This window comes from Ranitomeya variabilis, chromosome 7 (genome assembly GCF_051348905.1).
Source record: "Ranitomeya variabilis isolate aRanVar5 chromosome 7, aRanVar5.hap1, whole genome shotgun sequence".
Lineage (NCBI taxonomy): Eukaryota > Metazoa > Chordata > Amphibia > Anura > Dendrobatidae > Ranitomeya > Ranitomeya variabilis.
Window position 1 is genome coordinate 225,222,504 of NC_135238.1, and position 17,322 is coordinate 225,239,825.

General features: G+C 37.8%; 1 protein-coding gene across 5 annotated transcripts in view; it reads left to right on the forward strand.

Annotated features, from left to right (window-relative positions):
• LRP1B (LDL receptor related protein 1B) overlaps positions 1–17,322 on the forward strand; it is a 1,636,337-nt gene that overhangs the window by 728 nt on the left and 1,618,287 nt on the right. The gene's annotated exons all lie outside the window — the stretch shown is intronic.

Sequence of the window (17,322 nt, forward strand, 5' to 3'; positions counted from 1 at the left end):
ATACCCCATAATCTGGCATCATTGTGCAGTCACCTGCTGGTTCCTATGGATCTGCCTGCATCTCTGCTATCATAGGCTTCACATGTAGATGGTAGCAATGGTCAGTGCAAGGAATGGAAGCGAAATAACAGTAGGAAATAAACTTCTTCTATTCTTGCCAGTAATTGTGTGGGATTAAAGGACAGGGATTTTTTTATTATTTTGGAGGAGGTGAGTTCTAGATCTCCTAGGAAAACCAATGGAATCGATACCTGTCAACATTCCGGCCGCAGACAGCTGGAGTCCTCTAATCACTGTAGGAAGTTTGGGGTTGTGTTACCCTTCATATATACTGGGACATAGAGGACAGCAGTCAGGGACTTGTCTCTGGCTGTCAGTGCTGCCTGGAGTAAGTTCTTCTGGTTAGCGCTGGGTCTGATGTGCAGAAATGAGTCTTAAAGGAGGAATGCATGCATGTCTAATGTGCTCATTAATGACATATGCTTCACCTTATGGTAGAGCATACGATTTAGGATGTGAAGGTAGATATCTGGGTCTCATACATTGGGGTTTATGACTCCCTGCAGTAAGCAGAACTGATCAGATGAAATGACTAAACATTGCAGGTGTAAAGATATGGAACACTATGTATCATGCACAAGCTATAAATGCAGTTTGGGTGCAAACATGGCACATGGCGAGCAGATTCCAATGTATCAGAGGCAGATGTGGTGTCAGAGATGGGGAGATTCATGGCCTCTTTGTTACCAAGTGTCCTCCTCATTGAGGCTGACCGTTCTCCATGATGAGTTCTCGTCACCCTGCACCAGATGGTATTTGGCTTTTAGTGGAGACATCATTATATTTGTGTCACTAAGGGTCCAAGAAAGAAGATGGGTTTCCAAGGTGATTTATACAAATGTCTTCCTGAGGAGCTTCTAGGTTCCTTTCCCTTCCACCATTTGGCCAAAAATGAGTTCATATCTTCTTGTTCGTTAAAGTTGGCCAAATCCTAAAGTCCATAATTATCACCCCGGAGAAGAAGGCATCGTCCGTTATGAATTTCCGCCTGTTTGCAGAAACTTTTGCCAGTCATTTATTAGCTGATTAAGGAGGATGGTGGGCGCACCGTATTCTGGGGGGCGGCGGAGGAGCGCAGGTGGGCTTCGTCTCCATAACTCCAGAACGAGTCTATTTTACATCTACAGCCGGGGAAGGGGCGTTTGGCCTAAGATTAATGAGTCCTTAGGAGTCATATGGCACTTTGAAAAATTTGCTCTTCAGACTTGGCGTTTTCTTTCAGGGGTTGTGATCTTTGCATTGCAATGAGTTTGTGAACAGAATGTCAATGGAAATGTATTCAAAAGACCCAGACATCTCAATACCTCCACATTGGGGATGAATGACCCTATGTTCCAGCCTGGATCTTCTCCCTGCAGTCATGACCAGTCTTTTTTTTCAAAATATATATAATATAGGTCCAATAATGATACTTGAATGTAATAAATTGGAACATAATTTTCCATTTTTTAAAGGAAAAACATTGTTTTGTGTAGTATTAAAATGATATTTAATGCCTCAAAAGCAACAACAAAAATTCCATGGATCATGTACTGATTTTTTTTTTCCTATCTCGTTTATTAATGCTATGTATAATGGTAATAATAAGTGTCAATGTGATGATCCAGAAACTCTATTTTACTATTATAGATTCATGATATATAATCATATATATATATATATATATATATATATATATATATATATATATATATATATATATATATATGTATATATATATATATATATATATATATATATATATATATATATTTATCTGTCTATCTATATAAGAATAAACAAGGAAAACATCTATCTATCTATCTATCTATCTATCTATCTATCTATCTATCTATCTATATATATAATGGGGCAATAGTACAATCTAGCACTTCTTTTTCTCATTTCCTTTCATTTTCCCAGTCTAAGATTTCTTATTGATTACATGATATAAATAATGGCATTCATGATTATATTTTATAAATTATTTTCTTAATTTTCTAAGAACCTATAGATATATATATCGATATCCAGCATCAAATTCTATTTTTAGATTTTGGTTACATGTTATCAAAGATAATTAATGATGTTTTTCCAGCACCTGTCTAATTGCATATTCTAGTGAATTGCTCATGTACTGGTTTGAGTGCAGTTGCCGTTCTGATTCCCACCACCAGGGGGAGCTTATCTCATGACAGCAGTTTTTATACTGTATGAATAGATGAGAGGGAAGAGATAGAAAGTCTTGATGACAGGATGCAATTTAACCCTGTCTGCTCCTTGCTGGGTTGTAGTTTTCGCTGGCTGGCAGAGCAAATATTATTAAAGAGGCAATAAAAGCCACGCCAAGACGGTAGTAATGTTAATTAGTGCATGAAATGAGGAAGGCGCCATCCTCAATGTCCCTGCAGAGAGCGCGTCCTACTGTACTGATCACCCTCATGTAAAATATTTACTTCTTATGGTAAATTATATCCTAAGTGCATAATAAGGATCATTGAATAGGAAAGATGGAAAGGTCTACTGTGAAAAGACAGATTAAAAAGACGAAACCTGCTGTTTATGGGGGGTCTTATATACAATGATTCCAAACTGTGTGTGAATTACTGCTGAGATAGGTGGGAAGACATGAGACAGGCAGATAGATAGTAGGTAGATAATAGATATATAGATGGATATTATAGATAGATAATAGATAGATAGATAGATAGATAGATAGATATTATAGATAGTAGGTAGATAATAGATATATAGATGGATATTATAGATAGATAATAGATAGATAGATAGATAGATAGATAGATAGATAGATAGATATTATAGCTAGATAATAAGATAGAATAGATAGATAGATAATAGATAGATAGATAATAGATAGATAGATAGATAGATAGATAGATAGATAGATAGATAATAGATAAATAGATAGATAGATAGATAGATAGATAGATAGATAATAGATAGATGGATATTATAGATAGATAATAAGATAGAATAGATAGATAGATAATAGATAGATAGATAATAGATAGATAGATAGATAGATAGATAGATAGATAGTGGATAGATAGATAGATAGATAGATAATAGATAGATAGATGATAGATAGATAGATAGATAGATAGATAGATAGATAATAGATAAATAATGATGGATCGATATATGATAGATAGATAATAGATACATAGATACATAGATAATGATAGATAGATAATAGATAGATAGATAGATAGATAGATAGATAGATGATGGATAGATAATAGATGATAGATAAATAGATAATAGATGATAGATAGATAATGATAGATAGATAGATAGATACTAGATAATATATATATATATATAGATAGACAGATGATAGATGGCAATAGCATCTCACTCAGAGAGTACAGAAAGAGCTTTGTACCTTATGTGATTTGTGATAAGGTTCTCTACATATAATGATTGGTAGTTGTGACAAATCAATAGTTAAAGAGGCAGCAAAATTGCCAACCTTTGTATGTAGTAACATAGTCATCCTGCTAGAGGGAGCTGTTCATATTTCTTCCTGCATACTCATGGAGGCACAGACAGTATTGTCTTCCTCTCTCTCACACAGTAAATGTCTGCTACTGTTCTCTCTAAATGATTAAGTCACAAATAATAATAAAAAAAATGTTTTATTTTCTCTTTAAATGATGTAGGCACAGCTAGTTCCACTTCACCTTCTTTCAGAGTAAATGGAGAAGGAACATTTTAGTTTCCTATTGCTCGGTATAAATGATATAGGCAGGTATAATTGTGCTCCTGGACTATTTCTGCAAATGATGAACACGCTGATAATACCACTTCCTTCTTTCTTTGCACAGATAGTACTGATTCCTTGTCTTTTTAAAATATAACGTTTGCACATGTAGTAATTTTACCTGCATCACCTGTAAACATTGTAATTTAGTCATACACAGTACTGCCTCTCTAACCCTCTAAAAGTAATCTAGGCACAGATAGTACTGCTTCTTTGCCTTTCTCATACATAATGTTGACACACGTAGTAATTATACAATATAAACATAGTAGTTTAGGCATAGATAGTACTGCTTCTCTCACCCTCTGAAAATAATGTAGGCACAGATAGTACTGCTTCCTTGTTTTTCTCATACATAACGTTTGCACGTTTAGTAATTTTACCTGTATCACCTGTGAACATTGAAATTTAGTCATACACAGTACTGCTCCTCTAATGCTCCATAAATAATATAGGCACAGATAGTACTGCTTCCTTGCCTTTCTCATACATTATGTTGACACATGTAGAAATTATACAATGTAAACATAGTAGTTTAGGCATAGATAGTACTGCTTCTCTAACGCTTTGTAAATAATATAGGCACAGATAGTACTGCTTCCTTGTCTTTTTCATACATAACATTGGCACATGTAGTAATTATACCTGTATCACCTGTAAACATTGTAATTTAGTAATTCACAGTACTGCTTCTTTATCCCTCTGTAAATAATATAGGCACAGATAGTACTGCTTCCTTGTCTTTCTCATACATAATGTTGCCACATGTAGTAATTTTACCTTGATTACCTGTAAACATTGTAATTTAGTCATTCACAGTACTGCTTCTCTATCCTTCTGTAAATAATATAGGCACAGATAGTACTGCTTCCTTGTCTTTCTCATACACAATGTTGCCACATGTAGTAATTTTACCTTGATTACCTGTAAACATTGTAATTTAGTAATTCACAGTACTGCTTCTCTATCCCTCTGTAAATAATATAGGCACAGATAGTACTGCTTCCTTGTCTTTCTCATACATAACATTGACACATGTAGTAATTATACCTATATCACCTGTAAACATTGTAATTTAGTAATTCACAGTACTGCTTCTCTATCCCTCTGTAAATAATATAGGCACAGATAGTACTGCTTCCTTGTCTTTCTCATACATAACATTGGCACATGTAGTAATTATACCTGTATCACCTGTAAACATTGTAATTTAGTAATTCACAGTACTGCTTCTCTATCCCTCTGTAAATAATATAGGCACAGATAGTACTGCTTCCTTGTCTTTCTCATACATAATGTTGCCACATATAGTAATTTTACCTTGATTACCTGTAAACATTGTAATTTAGTCATTCACAGTACTGCTTCTCTATCCCTCTTTAAATAATATAGGCACAGATAGTACTGCTTCCTTGTCTTTCTCATACATAACATTGGCACATGTAGTAATTATACCTGTATCACCTGTAAACATTGTAATTTAGTAATTCACAGTACTGCTTCTCTATCCCTCTGTAAATAATATAGGCACAGATAGTACTGCTTCCTTGTCTTTCTCATACATAACATTGGCACATGTAGTAATTATACCTGTATCACCTGTAAACATTGTAATTTAGTAATTCACAGTACTGCTTCTCTATCCCTCTGTAAATAATATAGGCACAGATAGTACTGCTTCCTTGTCTTTCTCATACATAATGTTGCCACATGTAGTAATTTTACCTTGATTACCTGTAAACATTGTAGTTTAGATAGTACTGCTTCTCTAACGCTTTGTAAATAATATAGGCACAGGTAGTATGGCTCCCTGTCTGTCTCATAAACACTGCAGGCACAGAAAGTACTGTATATGTATCTCTCCCAATAAATAATAAAGGTATACGTAGTGCTTTTCATCTGTATTATTTGTAAACGCTGTACTGTAGGTGCAGAGAGCACTGCTTATTTTTATCTTTCTGTAGATTATGAAGGCACAGGTAGTTCTGCCCTCTGTGTTTCCCCGTAAATACCACAAGCATGGAAAGTATTAGTTTTGTATTTCACCCTGTAAATATTGTAGGCACAGGTAGTACTCGCAACCTGTATCACTTGAAAACACTGTACTATAGGCACAGATAGTACTGCTTCCTTGTCTTTCTCATACATAACATTGACACATGTAGTAATTATACCTATATCACCTGTAAACATTGTAATTTAGTAATTCACAGTACTGCTTCTCTATCCCTCTGTAAATAATATAGGCACAGATAGTACTGCTTCCTTGTCTTTCTCATACATAACATTGGCACATGTAGTAATTATACCTGTATCACCTGTAAACATTGTAATTTAGTCATTCACAGTACTGCTTCTCTATCCCTCTTTAAATAATATAGGCACAGATAGTACTGCTTCCTTGTCTTTCTCATACATAATGTTGCCACATATAGTAATTTTACCTTGATTACCTGTAAACATTGTAATTTAGTCATTCACAGTACTGCTTCTCTATCCCTCTTTAAATAATATAGGCACAGATAGTACTGCTTCCTTGTCTTTCTCATACATAACATTGGCACATGTAGTAATTATACCTGTATCACCTGTAAACATTGTAATTTAGTAATTCACAGTACTGCTTCTCTATCCCTCTGTAAATAATATAGGCACAGATAGTACTGCTTCCTTGTCTTTCTCATATATAACATTGGCACATGTAGTAATTATACCTGTATCACCTGTAAACATTGTAATTTAGTAATTCACAGTACTGCTTCTCTATCCCTCTGTAAATAATATAGGCACAGATAGTACTGCTTCCTTGTCTTTCTCATACATAATGTTGCCACATGTAGTAATTTTACCTTGATTACCTGTAAACATTGTAGTTTAGATAGTACTGCTTCTCTAACGCTTTGTAAATAATATAGGCACAGGTAGTATGGCTCCCTGTCTGTCTCATAAACACTGCAGGCACAGAAAGTACTGTATATGTATCTCTCCCAATAAATAATAAAGGTATACGTAGTGCTTTTCATCTGTATTATTTGTAAACGCTGTACTGTAGGTGCAGAGAGCACTGCTTATTTTTATCTTTCTGTAGATTATGAAGGCACAGGTAGTTCTGCCCTCTGTGTTTCCCCGTAAATACCACAAGCATGGAAAGTATTAGTTTTGTATTTCACCCTGTAAATATTGTAGGCACAGGTAGTACTCGCAACCTGTATCACTTGAAAACACTGTACTATAGGCACAGATAGTACTGCTTGTCTTTCCCTCTGAACGTTATGTTGGCACTGGTAGAACTGCCCCCCTGTATTCCCTGTACATACTGTCGGCACAGATAGTACTACTTTTCTTTCGCTCCCTGTAGGTTATCTGCATTAGGCACAGACAGTACTGCCTCCCTGCCTCTGTACACAGATAGTATGTAATCCTTGTGATTATTTTGATCATTTCTTAAGCACTGCAGTAAAGGAGTTGTCTCATCCAAGATAATATCTTCTAAACTTCAGCTCCCTGAGAAATCAGGTGGTCACCCGATCTCGGCTCCACATGCAAACCGTTGGAATTGCAGGGGGAAGCAACAGTCAGCCAAATATTTAATGGTTACCTTTCACATAAACATTCGTATTTCTAATATATTGATGGTTCAAGTCAGCCAGTATGGGAGCCGCACATATAGAACAGAACTCCATTGACACTTATAGAGAAGGACCAAAATATTGGACGTCTAAATATAATGCCCATATACCTAGGTAAGTATGTGGATTTTGCTATAAATAAAAAAAACATTTAACACTACCATTCAATTTTAAGTTATAAGGGAGCACCGAGAGATTTTTTTTTAAAGTGCATCTCAAAGAGTTAAACATTGGTGACCTTTGGGGAGCCCGTGGGGTAGATCCACAGGATAACCATGTCCTGTGATTACCGGAAGTACACAGTGGAAGGATCTGGAACATAACGGCACCATATACTGTATAGTGGCCATTCTCTGACACTGCAGCTCATCTTCTATTGAAGTGAATGGGACTAGGGCTGCAGTACCCAGACTGACCACTGCACAGTTTGTGATGCTCTGATACTCCAGCTCTGAACATTATGGACTTCCGGTGACCACTGGCCATTTTAACGACTGATTGGTGGAAGTGGCAGATATCAGACACAAATCAAATTGGTATTGAAAAAAAAAAAGTCTTTAACCCCTTCACCACCTTGGGTTTTTCCATAATTTTTTTAATTTTTCCGTCAATATGGCCATGTGAGGGTTTGTATTTTGCGAGACGAGTTGTACTTTTGAATAGCTCCATTGATTTTACTATATACTGTACTGGAAAACGGGAATAAATTCCAAGTGCTGTGAAATTGCAAAAAAAGTGCAATTCCACAAATATTTTTTTTAGCATGTTCACTAAATGCTAAAACTAACCTGCCATTATGATTCTCCAGGTTACGATGAGTTTGTAGATACCAAACATGTATAGGTTCTTTTTTATTTAAGTGGTAAAAAAAATCCAAAGTTTGTCAAAATCAGATCAGCCTGCACCAAAGAGGGGGAGGCGAACTATGACGTATATATGTGTCATAGGTCGTAAAGGAGTTAATTGTTCTAACTTCACGAGCTTCATATAACAGCGAACCTATATATAATATAGCCCTATACGTGTAACAACAATGATAAATACATGATCACAAGTATAATGTATGGAGCATGGTTACTAAAAAACCATAATGATAACCACACATCCGACGCGCGTTTGTCAAGGTGTATTTTGTATGCATCCTTAGATGTTGCACATTAACCCCTTTTTTGTACTCATTAATAATTATAATTGACATAGATACTTGTGCTCAGAATCTGATTCTCCTAGTCCGCATTTATGTTTTGTATTCCACCTGATATTTTTTAATATGTATGATATCATGATATACATTTTTAAAATGTATTAATAAAATAAATATTATTTTTATTTCCTGGAGGTGTATTATTATTTTTGTAGGAATATATAGAGCTTCATATAACATGGAAACAATAAGCTGGAGTTAATAGAGAATTCTTAAAACAAACTTTCCAATTTCTTATGAAAGCAGAATGAAAATCTGGGGAGCAATAAAAGGTCTTTAAAATCTTAAATATCCCGACCTTTTAATTGAATATTGCGTGTAATTGTTCCATCGCCTATAGTTTAAGCACATCGCTTTATTCTATGTCTTTTATTAAATGCCCCCATTGAGGTTCTTCTCTTTTTCTCTTGGCTAGATGCAATACCCTGAACTCATTTGCAGAAAGTGAACGTTGTATCACCAAAAGACAGACTTCCACAATTAAAACTGATACACTAACAACTTATAATTTGCTAGCAGCTCCTTTCACACAATGCATAGGTCGTTTGCTCTACAAATTACCATTTTTGATATATCTGACCTTAAATAGACCATCTGCCTGCAAGAGCCGAGCGCTCTGAATTACTGTACTTAGTCTAAACGCTTCCAAAGATTTCAGCAGCAGGATCACTTCCAAATGTAACAAAGGAACATGTTGTGTAACACTTAAGCCTTTATTGTACTGTCTGCAAATTACACGGGGTCTGCTAATTGCTCAACATGTTTGCATATTTTAGACAAACACTCATTCAGGTAATATTAATACAAATTAGCGCTAATTAAATTGTTATTGGCAGATTTAATGAAATTTTGGATATAGTAATAGTGTTTTGTTCCCACCTAGAAAACCTGCTCAGCGACCGTAACAATACTTAAAAAGATATTTGCTAATTATTAAAAATTGAGAGTTGATTCCTTTTAATCGCCAATTTGAAAAATAGTGGCAAGTTTTCAAGGCTACTCAGGTCTCTTCATCGGGCATTTTGCTGCTGTGTTACAAGTATGGATTCCCTTCTCTGAGACTGTTGTGGTCATAGATTTATACTGAATTTCCGGTGACCTAAACTTAAATGGCTCCAAGACCTTTAGATAGTTTCATGTCATTTGGTAGATAACATGATAAATAGACAATCCGCAAATATTTTTATTTACAAATTTTTATTTCTTTCCCCCCAAAAAATGATTCTGCACTGCTGTCAAATATGTGTCTCTATTCTAGGAAGGTTACCATCTACGGCCTGTTCTCAAGAGTAATCTGTATCTAGTGGTAGAGAAACAGAAACTGATTACAGGAAGTGAGGTCGGGTCTTAGTCTCTTTACAGGAAATGGGGTCGGGTCTTTGTCTCTCTACAGGAAATGGGGTCGGGTCTTTGTCTCTCTACAGGAAATGGGGTCGGGTCTTTGTCTCTCTACAGGAAATGGGTTTGGGTCTTTTTCTCTCTAAAGGAAATGGGTTTGGGTCTTTGTCTCTCTGCAGGAAATGGGGTTGGGTCTTTGTCTCTCTAAAGGAAATGGGTAGGGTCTTTGTCTCTCTGCAGGAAATGGGGTTGGGTCTTTGTCTCTTTGCAGAAAATGGGTCGGGTCTTTGTCTCTCTACAGGAAATGGGGTCGGGTCTTTGTCTCTACAGGAAATGGGGTTGGGTCCTTGTCTCTCTGCAGGAAATGGGTCGGGTCTTTGTCTCTCTACAGGAAATGGGTCAGGTCTTTGTCTCTCTACAGGAAATGGGTTGGGTCTTTGTCTCTCTACATGAAATGGGTTTGGGTCTTTGTCTCTCTACAAGAAATGGGGTTGGGTCTTTCTCTCTCTACAGGAAATGGGTTTGGGTTTTTGCCTCTCTAAAGGAAATGGGTTTGGGTCTTTGTCTCTCTGCAGGAAATGGAGTTGGGTCTTTGTCTCTCTAAAGGAAATGGGTCGGGTCTTTGTCTCTCTACAGGAAATGGGTTTGCGTCTTTGTCTCTCTACAGGAAATGGGTGGGTTTTGGCTTTACAGGAAATGGGTGCATGTCTTTGTCTTTCTACAGGAAGTAGAGGTGGAGTTTTGTTTCTCTACAGGAAGTGTAGTGGTTATTTGTTTTATTCAGGAAGTTTGACAGGTCTTTGTCTTTCTCAAGGGAATGGAGAAGGGTCTTTATGTCTACACCAGAAATGGGGGCAGACCTTTGTATGTCTATAGGAAGTGGGATGGTTCTTTGTTTCTCTACAGGAAGTGGGTGCAGGTTTTTTTCTATCTACAAGAACTGGAGTGGACCTTTGTTTTACTACAAAAAGTAGAGGCTTGTCTTTGTCTCTTTACACAATGTGGTGGAGGGACTTTGTTTCTTCACAGGATGTGGAGGCCAATTTTATCTTTCTACAGGAAGTGGAGGTGGGTCTCTATCTCTCTACAAGAAGTGGTAGATGGGTCTTGGTCTTTCTTCTTCTGCTCTCCTGTCTGTCACACTAAGTACAGGCATAACAAAGATGAGACTTTAAGTTTAAAGGGAACCGGTCATGTCGCCATATGCTATGGTGATAATCTGCTGGTCAATAATGTTCTAAAGCAGCCCAGCCACGAGACTGAAACTATTACTTCCGGGAAATTAACTTTGTGTCTCCCGGCAGCCTCTGGCTTTTAGTCATACAGGCATGGCAATGTGGCTTAAGTCACTGCTTAGTTTAAAGTGAGATTTTGTTCGGTGATGTCTGACTGTAGGCAAAAAAAAGTAGTTCATTTATAGTGCCCAGACAATAAATTTTCTATATGTAATATGTCATAATAACAATCAAATCAATGGGGCAATGGTGTTCGCAAATTGGAATCAATTTTTTTCCCAAAACACCAATAAAATAATAAGATACCCCACTACTTTTTGCGCATAGAACCTATAATGCTGGCAGAATGCTGTTGAATAGTCCACTCAAAGTAAGTGATTGGCAAGTTACAGAGCATGGGAATGAGATGTGCTCCAGGAGCAGTTTTCACTTCCCGTTGGGGATGAGGGGAGCAAGACCATGCTATTCTGCTGGTTTTGTGTAAAAGGATTGGTTCAATTTCTTCAACTTTTTGCTTTCGAAAAAAATAACATTTATGGTCACCTTGTGATGTCCTGTTATCTCAAACATATGAATATATTTTTATATTATTAAAACAAAAGTTTCTGTAATACAGAGCAATAAGTCTTCTGCCTGAACATGGAGCGACACAATTATGGTTGAAAGTTGGGCATAGGAAGGGGAACGTGTAATGCATAGATTCATAAAAAACAGAACTTTATAAAGTCCTCAGCCCCCTCTAGTGGTGACTGCCAGTGTTGTATTATTTAACTTTTTATGTAAATGATTTGGAGAAAGCTATAATCTGCATAATGATACTAAGAAATACATCATCATAAAAATTTAAGCCTACAGTAATAAAAATAGTTAAATAAAAATGTGGTAAAACAGTGGTTGACATGCATTGCAAGGAAGTTGCTGGGCATGTGTATACCTATTCCACCTCTATATCACACAGCTGCCACCCATGATATATACAGTGTAGTACAATCTGTTTTATATAGAATGCAGCTAGATATGAGCAAATCTGTAAAAAAGAGTTCGACTAGCATTTCGCCAATGGCCAAGTTTTCAATTACAGAGCTATGTTTTCCCCCATCTAAGACAACAGAAGATGAAATAGGGTCCTGTACAAAAGCATTTCTGAGCCTTCCAGTATGTGTAAGCATTAGATAGAACTGTCATAATGTTTGACCTTGACCTATGCTGGAATTGATATTATCAGACATATGGTAGCTGCAGGAATTACACAAGAGTAACTGATTTCGTGCGCCATCCTGTAAGATCCACAACTTAATTAAGCCTTATGGGAGGTGTTGCAAAAGGGAACTTCTATCAGGGGAACAATAAAAGGAAAAACAAGGCTCTGGAGTTCCCATAAATGAAAGTTTTGGACTATTAATCAAGTGAAATCTGCTGTGTGAAGGTTGGAGTCAAAGCATGTCTCAGATACAAAGTAGACATTTGCGTCCTGTGTGTGCTGTGGGCGTAAATATAGATACCGTGCACATCGAGAATGCCGATTGAATTTTTTTGTATTGTAGTTTAATCATTTTTCTTATAAAATCTACATAAAAATGTCAAAGCAGGCATTATATCTTAGAAAAAACATATTTTATTGTTTAGTTACTTACTGTATCTAACAACACTGATAACGAAAGATGACGATATGGAAAATGTATCCTTAAAGCACCACTTCAGCATTTATTTCCGGCGATGGAGTGGTGCTTTTAATATAAGCCTCTTGCCCCCATTTTTCCCTTCCAGTGCCTTCATCCTTTTCCAGCGTCGCTCCCGTCAGTCTACTGCGAAAAGTGACCTGCCGTCAGCTGGCAGGCATACTTGTAAAAAGTCGAATTCTTTAAAGATACAGCATTGTACAGTGTGACGCATCATCTTTCTTTAAAGAGCAGTGTATGGATGCAGAATAATACAATGTATCCAGTAAAATGACACATTGATAATATGACGACAGTAAACTGTAGGAATCTAGAAATGTAGATCAGACAATGCTTTAATATTTTGCCTACATGTGTAAAATTAGTTTCCTGTCTAAATCTCATATTACTGTTCCGATTCATATATCAGTAATGAATAGCAGTTATTTTCTTGTCATGTGTAAAAACGAGGTAGTAAATCCAAAAGATTATTTTGAAAATATATCTTACAGACAACATTTCTAACAATGAAGCTGCAGGAAGCATTACATGATCTCCAGTGACTACAAATGAGTAAATTTATTTGCCCTAAGGCTACCAGGGATGAGTGGATCCAGATCCCTGATATTCCTGATGGTTGTTTAGCCAAATCACAGAATATAAAGAGCAAAACAATCCATCAATTTATTCATATTGAAAACAGTTGCCACAATAGACAAGTGGACATTATAAAGAGGGGAGGGGGGCTTGAATTCAAGAAGGAAAGTAGGGAAAGTAGCTAAACAAAAGTATCTCTCACTATGGAGGACCCGGTGTCCTACATTCGAGAGGGAAAGTAGAAAAGTAGCTAACCAAAAGTATCTATCACTATGGAGGACTCGGTGTTCTACATACGAGAGGGAAATTAGAAAAGTAGAGAACCAAAAGTATCTATCACTATGGAGGACTCGGTGTCCTACATTCGAGAGGGAAAGTAGGGAAAGTAGCAAACCAAAAGTATCTCTCGCTATGGAGGACCCGGTGTCCTACATTTGTGAGGGAAAGTACGGAAAGTAGCGAACCAAAAGTATCTATCACTATGGAGGACTCGGTGTCCTACATTCAAGAGGGAAAGTAGGGAAAGTAGCGAACCAAAAGTATCTATCACTATGGAGGACCCGGTGTCCTACATTTGTGAGGGAAAGTAGGGAAAGTAGCGAACCAAAAGTATCTATCACTATGGAGGACTCGGTGTCCTACATTTGTGAGGGAAAGTAGGGAAAGTAGCAAACCAAAAGTATCTATCACTATGGAGGACCCGGTGTCCTACATTTGTGAGGGAAAGTAGGGAAAGTAGCGAACCAAAAGTATCTATCACTATGGAGGACTCGGTGTCCTACATTCAAGAGGGAAAGTAGGGAAAGTAGCGAACCAAAAGTGTCTCTTGTTATGGAGGAGCCGGCATCCTGCATTCGAGAGGGAAAGTAGGAAAAGTAGTGAACCAAAAGTGTCTCTCATTATGGAGGACCCGGCGTCCTGCATTTGAGAGGGAAAGTAGGGAAAGTAGCAAACCAAAAGTATCTATCACTATGAAGGCCCGGGTGTCCTACATTCGAGAGAGAAAGTAGGGAAAACAGAGAACCAAAAGTATCTCTCACTATGGAGGACCCGGTGTCCTACATTTGAGAGGGAAAGTAGGGAAAGTAGTGAACCAAAAGTATCTATCACTATGGAGGACCCGGAGTCCTACATTCGAGAGGGAAAGTAGGGAAAGTAGCGAACCAAAAGTATCTATCACTATGGATGACTCGGTGTCCTACATTCAAGAGGGAAAGTAGGGAAAGTAGCGAACCAAAAGTGTCTCTTGTTATGGAGGTGCTGGCATCCTGCATTCGAGAGGGAAAGTAGGAAAACTATCGAACCAAAAGTGTCTCTCGTTATGGAGGACCTGGCGTCCTTGATTCGAGAGGGAAGGTAGGGAAAGTAGCGAACCAAAAGTGTCTCTCATTATGGAGCAGCCGGCGTCCTGCATTCGAGAGAGAAAGTAGGGAAAATAGCGAACCAAAAGTGTCTCTCGCTATGGAGGACCCGGTAATATATAGTTGCCATTCATTTAAAGGGAACTTGCTGCATTGCTTACATGGCAGTCTTATTTGTGGAAAACATGGAAAAGACCTGAAAAACATCAGCGGATATTTAGGTGCGTGAAAAAGTAATATCTAGTGATGAGCGCATGTAGTCGTTACTCGAGTTTGCCGAAAGTGCTTGGGTATGCACCAAGTATTTGCGGGTGCTCGAGTGACATGTTCAAATCCCTCACAGGATTTTTCAGTCACAATTCATGAATAATATCTATATTTCCCATAACTGAGATAAAAGAATGCAGTTGGTGCTTATAAAATTCTATGCAGAGGGTAGGAGGAAAGAGGAACTAGAGGCAGATACAGACATTCTTCTGCAAGTTGTCCTGAAACTATAGTTATACTTTTAAAGGGATTATCTAGGACTTATTTTTGCTATGGGGCTAAGAACAAACAGACAGGTAGTTACTACCTACCTGCCTGTTCTGACTGGCACCGATCTCTGCCAGCTAAGAGTGGTTAAAGACTCATGTTGACAGAGCTGCGTCTTCTCTTCCTTTATCTTCCATCACTGCCGTTGTCATCCTGTTTGACAGGCGACTTCCTGCTGCCTAGCTGCGGGGAGCCAGAGGTCAGTCAGCATTAGGTCTGTTGTAATGCCCCATCGACAGAGCAGCCAAGAAGAGGAAAAGCCGATGAGTTGACGAGAGGTGAATTGAATCAGGGGAATCAATGGCTGAGTCAGCAGAGATTGTCCCCGTTCAGAACAGGCAGGTCGTTACTGTAATTTTTAACCCCATACACAAAAATAATAAAAGTTCCAGATAATGCCTTTACTTCTCAGATTCATGAATGAACACAGCTGATTGTTGCAAGTATTGATCCACATTCATGAGTTGATGGTCTATCCGATTTAAAGTGGTATTCTAATCTACAAAAGTAATAATTGTCAGATCAGTGAGGATCTCACCACTAGGGTTACCACTGATCATCCAAATTCAGGACTTATGTCTTTTCCTTGTTCAAGGGGACAGAAGAAGGTGAATAGAGCAGCAGGTTGGGCTAGCACTTTGCCGCTCTTCATTGTCTATGGGAACTGTGGGCACTTGATCATCATTATCACTGCCGTAGACATGGAATATCTGCAAACTGCCGATCCATTCAACTCTTCATTATCTCAGAATGGGGGACCAAAAGATGTCCATTATGAAATTGGTGGGAGTTCCAGTGGTGACTGATACTGTTTCACACATCCCTTACTGTTTTACCTTTAAGATAGAAGTTCTCTTGTAATATAGATTTTACCTTGGTTTACCCTAAAGGTAGGAATGGGAATGTATCAGGAAGATCAAACCCCGTAAAAAAAATGTATCAATGTTTTTATAATGTCTACTTGTTGCTGAATTCAAATTAAATCAGCATTTTACAAAATGATGTGTTAAGTGCTCTGGGTGTGACAGAGCACCTCCCGAGGACTCTGCTTCTTAAGATTTCTTCTCTGCCCAGCACCAACCTCTTGAGCTTCATTGTTCACTTTCTTTGTGACAAATCTAGCTACACCTTTATATCTTTTATCTGTTACTGTATTCCTTAGAAATCAGCAATTTTAATGTATATGCAAATTAGGCATTAAGTGCTCCAGGCAAGACAGAGCACTTTCGTAGCCTCCAGCATTTCCTCCCCGCCCAGCACCACCCTCTTCAGCTTTATCCCTCACTGTCTTTGTGATGTTATGCTCCAGGCAAATAAATCGGACAATGGGCTACCAATCCATGGTAAGAGGCTGGCACTGGGTGGAGAAACAGGCTCAGGAGGAAAAGGTTCAGAAAGTGCTCTGTCCGGCCTGGAGCACTTAGTCCTTCATTGGCATACACAGTAAATTGCTGATTTCTCAGGAATACAATGACAGATAGAAGATAGAAAGGTTTACATGGATTTCGCTCTTTGCACGCCATATCCGCTGTTCGGGGGATGACCTTACTTACTCCCGTTAAACCAATTTATAAATTGGTAAAACTTTCACCTCTCATGTCCACTTTTCCTTGCACCAGTTTTTGCTGCTTCTACAGTAACTGACCCTCCGTCTCCATTTTTACAAGAAGTAACCATTTGCACGCCAACAATCTGTATACACGAGCAATGCAGATACGGTGCCGGTGAGTGACGGCTGACTGAAGGCGGAGGTCGCCTCACGGTAGTCTGATGAGACCATGAAAATGTTGTTTATTTAATCTCTGTTGTAGATGAAATTATAATGAGATGTAAAATTTGTAGCTGACAAGATTCACCAAAGTGCGGTGATTTATGATGTTATGAAATGTGGGTTATAAATATATGGGGCTCGCTAAGGAATATCCTGTATTCCCAGAGATTAA